We start from the raw sequence: 6369 nt of genomic DNA, 5'->3' as shown, positions 1-6369 counted from the left end.
TTAATAATTGTTAGATGGGTAAAAAATAAACTAGCATACAATCAATGCGAGTTTATAACCGTGTAGATGATATGGACAGTTCAAAATGATTGTCAAACCAGATGTCAAAAACCGCTTCATTCGGTACATTTCTAATAATTTCTAAATATGTCTGAAAATTAATGAATATGTGTTCATATCTGTTGAATTTGTTCGAATGCAAAAAATCCATGGAATTTATTCATATCTTCAGTTTATATATGAACGTTCTCGCCCTAGATCCAAACGTTATTTTAGTTGAAATATACTCACTGATTCGATAAATAATAGTAATTGATTGTGACGATTCAAAATAATAATATATTTTTCCGACTGAACTTTAAATGCGATTTTCTCAACTATCACTTTTTCAACATTAGATCTTTCTGTACCATTCTTTTGAACTTTGTTTTTTTTTTTGTTAAAGTTAGTCGATTCAATCGGCATCGTAATACGTATTTTCAGCACTTTATAAAAAGGCTTTGTGGTATTTTAAATTTTTTCTATTTTTTATCAAAATATGGTTTATTTCAACAAATGTTTTGAAAAATGTGTAAATTTATTACAAAATAAAAAATTTTAACAATAGAAAACAAACTAAGAATGCTTAAAATTAAAACAATTTATTCCCACGTTTTTGTTCGATTTTTTTTTCATTCCAGACTTGAAAATACGTATTGCTTTGGTTTGACGAACAATGGGAGTTTAAATAATACTTAATTTTGAGAAACATTAATTATGATTTCTCTATATGTATGTACTTTTGTACTATGGAATAAAAATGATCCCTCATTTACTGAGAGATCAATTGGTGGTGTCAGAGCACAAAACTGCCATCAATCGGTTTAACAAAAATGGTGCTGTTTCGAGCGCTTAATACTATCTATCAAAATTCCTGTTTGTGGGGTTTGAGCTTCAAGTTCAGATGATGAAGATTTCGTCGCTATATGGCAACATTTACATACAGTGTTCGAAATAATTATGGCCACACCTGAATTTTTTAAAATATTTTCCAAAATAACAGAGTTTTTTTTGTTGCAGTGTGGTCTTAAGTTTTTTGAAATTGAATTTTAATCAGGGCGTGTTATGAGCTGATGTCAGCAGCACTTACTGACGTCAGTTGCTGAGCTCAGCTGCTGACGAGTATGCGTTGCGTTGTTTTAACGCATTCGCAGTACAAAATTCATATTGCTCTTTGGTTTCCAAGTCAAATTTGCATGAAGAGAACACTTACGTGCAATTTTCACCCGTACAGAGCAACAAAGCAGTCGGCTTCACCGTAGAAAAGTAGTTCGCAGTGAGGAAACAAGAACGTAAATGTTCTGAAAACGAACCGCCTCAGCAAATTTGTAGGGGATCTTGAATATTACAACTTTACCGAAGACACCAAGCCAATATCTCTAATCAGTTACGCAAAAAACCAAGAGGCAGAGCAGTACTAGAGTAATTCTTCTAGTCCAAAATAATTCTGAAATAATTCACAGTAATTCCTCAGAAACGTCAGAACAAATCAAGAGGAATTACTGTGAATTACTTAAGAATTACTTTGGACTAGAAGAATTACTCTAGTACTGCTCTGCCCCTCGAAAAAAACGCGATTTTTTTATCATTTTCTGCGGAACTGATAAGACATAAGGAGAAGGTTTTCTCAAAAATATTGTAGTACTTGATCTGCTCTACAACTTTGCTGAAAACACATACAGTCACTCACAAAATTGTCTGTACACCATATTTTTCACAGAAAAATTTAATTTTTTCATGAATTTTCGTGATAATTGAGTCATATAAGAGCATATCTAGCAGATATCAATGCGTTTATTTGATAGAAATAGTGGGCATGTCAAAAAATTTGGACCAAACATGAGTAAGACTCGTTTTTTACTATTTACAAAATTGTCTGTACACTGAAGCTTATTGGCATTTTTTCGGTGAATATACAATATTTTTACACTAAATCGAATTTAGAATGATTTTTTGAACCTCGACAATAGAATCTAGACTTTACTTATGACAAAAATAACACTCCCTATTCCAGATGGCGCCACCAATATAGTGAACTGTCGAAAATGGCCTCTTTGGCCAGTTAAAACGCCATAAAATCAAACTGGGAATATTTTTTACCACCCGAACCTCTCTGAATGCATTGAATATCTGAAAATCTTCGACACCAACGATATTGGTTCATTTTTGGGTTCAATTTGATCATTTCGATGGAAAATACTGGTTGATACCTCACCAAAAGGCCCTCTATGTACCCTGTAGTAAAAAATTTTGGCCCCATATCGGTGGCTATGGATTGGTTTTGCAACGCCACACAATTGTCTTCTAGGTTTGACTTCGTATTTTAATGATGGGTATGTTTCTTGGAGCATTTATTGCCTCATCTGTTGAATATGCTATCATTCAAAATTCACACATCAATGTAGCAACAAAACTGTAATACTGTCATGGTTTTTCCAGTCATTGAGGCTCTAGATTGAGAATATATAAACTTTAAAGCTCATTTATTAGTAGGATACACAGATCGAAGAAGAAAAATGACAACAATGCAGCTTTAGTGATACACTGTGTACAGCATTGATAGCATTATTCAACGGATGAGGCAATAAATGCTCCCAGAAACATACCCATCATTAAAATACGAAGTCAAACCTAGGAGACAATTGTGTGGCGTTGCAAGACCAATCCATAGCCACCGATATGGAGCCAAAATTTGCTACTATAGAATACATAGAGGGCCTTTTGTTGTGGTATCAACCAGTATTTTCCATCAAAATGATCAAATTGATCCCAAAAATGAACCAATATCGTTGAATAAATGGCAAATACCATACCAAGCGTCGAAGATTTTCAGATATTCAATGCATTCAGAGAGGTTCGGGTGGTAAAAAATATTCCCAGTTTGATTTTATGGCGTTTTAACTGGCCAAAGAGGCCATTTTCGACAGTTCACTATATTGGTGGCGCCATCTGGAATAGGGAGTGTTATTTTTGTCATAAGTAAAGTCCAGATTCTATTGTCGAGGTTCAAAAAATCATTCTAAATTCGATTTAGTGTAAAAATATTGTATATTCACCGAAAAAATGCCAATAAACTTCAGTGTACAGACAATTTTGTAAATAGTAAAAAACGAGTCTTACTCATGTTTGGTCCAAATTTTTTGACATGCCCACCATTTCTATCTATTAAACGCACTAATATCTGCTAGAAGAGTCAGTCTCTTAGATACATGATCTTATATGACTCAATTATCACGAAAATTCATGAAAAAATTATATTTTTCTGTGAAAAATATGGTATACAGACAATTTTGTGAGTGACTGTATATCACTTATCTCTTATCAGTTCCGTGGAAAATGAGATGGCATACATCACTTATTCCCATACAAATGCATACAAATATATAGGGGTCCAGCCAGACCCGAGGTGCACGTTCGAAGGTTTTAAAATAGGTGCGTGTACGAGGGTTAAAAACACTTCAGGGAGATTTTTGCAAAATGTATTTTTTAAATCTTTTCATATTTTTTCGATTTTCGGCACGCGAAATAATTATAGCCGCACCTTCAGTATTTTGCAAAAAATGCAATATATTGACATGCTTGTGATTTGTTTTGATATTTTTCATGGTGCTTTTTTAAAACAATTCTGTGTTTACAGAATTTTTACATTTCTTCAGACGATTTTCAAATTCTTCTTGACAATTTCGTCATTATCTCAGATGATTTTCAGACACACACAAATCTGTGCATTTTTTGGTGCTTTTATCAGTTCTTCAGACGATTTTCATCCAACAAATTACGCACACCTTTTAGAAGATTTTTGTAATTTTTTAGACGAAAAACATTTATTCCTGCTGGAAAATAATTTGAAAACTCAAGGCGACCATAACTATTTCTCGCACTGTATATGAAAATATTTATTTTTCATTAAAAATTCGACCCATTCGCCGCATTTCTATGCATTTTTCGCCGCTCTGTGAAGTTCATTGTTGTGAGCGTATGTGAGCCATTTGTTTATTGCCGCTAATTCCATAGAGCGGCGACTTTTCTGAATAGGTGGCGTCTTGTTGCAAACGTCAATGAAAAATTACATTGTATCCATACAAAGCGAGCGCCCACCGGCAGGAACTGGCTAAACGTCTGGCGGTTTTGGACCTTTAGCAAAAAACTTCTAAACGTCGACGGCATCGGATATGTATACAAAAATTGCTATTTTTTAGCTTGAGATCCTTTTGCCGCGAACATTTAGCCAGTTTTGTACTTGTCAGACGAATATTTTTCTTCTAGAATTCAATTTCATGCATTTTTACATAATAGGATTAAATCAAAACAAAGAACTTATGTGGTTCAGTAATACTATTTTATCGTTTAGTACACTGAATTTACAATAGAGTAGAATAATTATAAAATGATCAGTAGAATAAATAAAAATTGATAAGACGTCAAAAGCAACTAAATTATATGAACAAATGGAAACATTCACAAAATCCCGAAACATGGATAGCCATGGATGTTTCTATGTAATAACTCAATAATCCGAATCCAGTATTCAAAATCATTGAGTTTCAGAAGAATGCAATAAGTTTTAAGACACTGTAACGAATTTGAATCGATAAACGTAGGAATAATATGTTTCATACGGGTACAAAAAAGTGACCAACAGTCACTCAGTTGTATGTAGCTGCAACTGGCTAAGTTGATTGAATTCAAAAATGTCGTATAAAAATACTATCTTTTTGTTATTCTTTCAGCCAGTCGTCTAATTTCGGACTTTTTGGCTACTAGATGACTACATTCGAATATTTTGTTTGAGATAATAACTTTTAGTCAGTAATAGTCAGCCAAAAAGTCCGAAATTAAGCGGCTGGCTAGTCAGTCACAAATTTTTCACATGGGGTATCCATATTTTCGAGTAAGTAGTGTATATGTATGTGTAATATTAAATTAACATGTACAAACTTAAGCTGCCACTATCATTTCGAGCACATAAAGTATTTGTTGAATAATTACCCCTACTATTATCGCCAGTACTAGATTCTATGTTGGATACACAAAGGTTCATTTCCGAATTTAGTGAACCTCCACAACCTAGAAACCATTCTGAACGAGTGCGCATCCTTGCTGTCTGTAATGGAAATTTAAATATTTCGTCAATGCGCGCGAGAAAGCAATTAAAGATATTACTGACCTGCCTTTCATGTACCTAATCAGCCATGAAATGTTTTGATGAAATTTCGCAGACGATGCAACCCGCAGATTTTTTCCATTTTTATAAGAAATCATATTTTCCAATATGCATTTAGGTTGAATTTGAACGTTTGAGGATGTTGAGATATACGTTAGCATATTTAAAAAGAATAGAAAGCATAGAATAAACACTTATTTCATTCATCTTGTATGAAAACTACATTCTGCTAAGCGCAAAAAGATTCTTTATAATATTTAACCAAAAATATTGAGTTGCAAAATAAAATGAAATTGATAGAATAATTTAGTTCTTTCATTAGTAATATGGGATTTTGATCGCTAGTCGTTTGAATGTTATGAGCAGGGAATGGTTTCACATAAATTTATTTATATAAATTTCGGCTCAACTTTACTTTGCAGAACTTTTTGGAATATGAATATTTTTTTGATACCAGGATTTATTTTGTTCCTTTTTAGCACATGAACATTAGTGCCGTAAAGTCATACTAAATTACTCAAGTATTTTAGATAATGCTACTTTTTGACTCTACAATGTTAGAATCGCAACGATTCAATTGCTTTAATTTGCTCAATTCGGCGAGCGAATACTACGAGCAAATACTCAGTGAAAATTCCGAAACGTATCGTATGGAGTAAATGCCAATTTTTTCTCTCTTTCAACACTCATTCGAAGCGAAGAAGAAGAGGAAAAATTTGCATCTTTCCTATGCCGGGAGTAGAACCACGGACCTTCTGATTGCCGGTCAGATACTCTATCCATTGAGCTACACTACAATAAATCCTGGTATAATCACCTTAAAAGGTAAAAATGCGCTCAACTGAAAATTGCAATAATGTTCGTATGGGGGTCTGTGTAGCTATTTTATCTTATTAAGATTTATTTCAGAAAATCAACAAAATATCTTATCTTTATTTAATTTTTTACATTATCCCATCTTTTTTGAAGATAAATTGAATGTCCGAGAATGAAAACGCAACTTCTATTCACAACACATATAAGTGAAACAAAAATAAAAAAATTTATTGAAATGAAACAACACAATCGAATTTTTTCAAAGTGTAAAAACAAAAAAGATTTTTTTAAAGTGTAACATCGGTATGTAGTAAGTGTAACAACATACCGATGTTACACTTTAAAAAAAT

At 32.9% G+C, this 6369-nt stretch overlaps 1 long non-coding RNA gene across 1 annotated transcript; it reads right to left on the bottom strand.

Moving 5' to 3' along the window:
* Window positions 1-3360: 3360 nt before the first annotated feature.
* Window positions 3361-6078, bottom strand: LOC129570863 (uncharacterized). Its single transcript, XR_008688175.1, has 2 exons — window positions 5207-6078; window positions 3361-5143 (listed from the first exon to the last, which is right to left on the bottom strand). It is a non-coding gene; the product is annotated as an uncharacterized LOC129570863 (long non-coding RNA).
* Between the last annotated feature and the right edge of the window lie 291 nt (window positions 6079-6369).

Source organism: Sitodiplosis mosellana, unplaced genomic scaffold, assembly GCF_009176505.1.
Source record: "Sitodiplosis mosellana isolate CC-2019 unplaced genomic scaffold, AAFC_SMos_1.0 Smas_scaffold_426, whole genome shotgun sequence".
In the NCBI taxonomy this organism is placed as follows: Eukaryota; Metazoa; Arthropoda; class Insecta; order Diptera; family Cecidomyiidae; genus Sitodiplosis; species Sitodiplosis mosellana.
The sequence above is the reverse complement of the archived record's forward strand: the minus strand, read 5'-3'. Positions and strand labels throughout refer to the sequence as shown.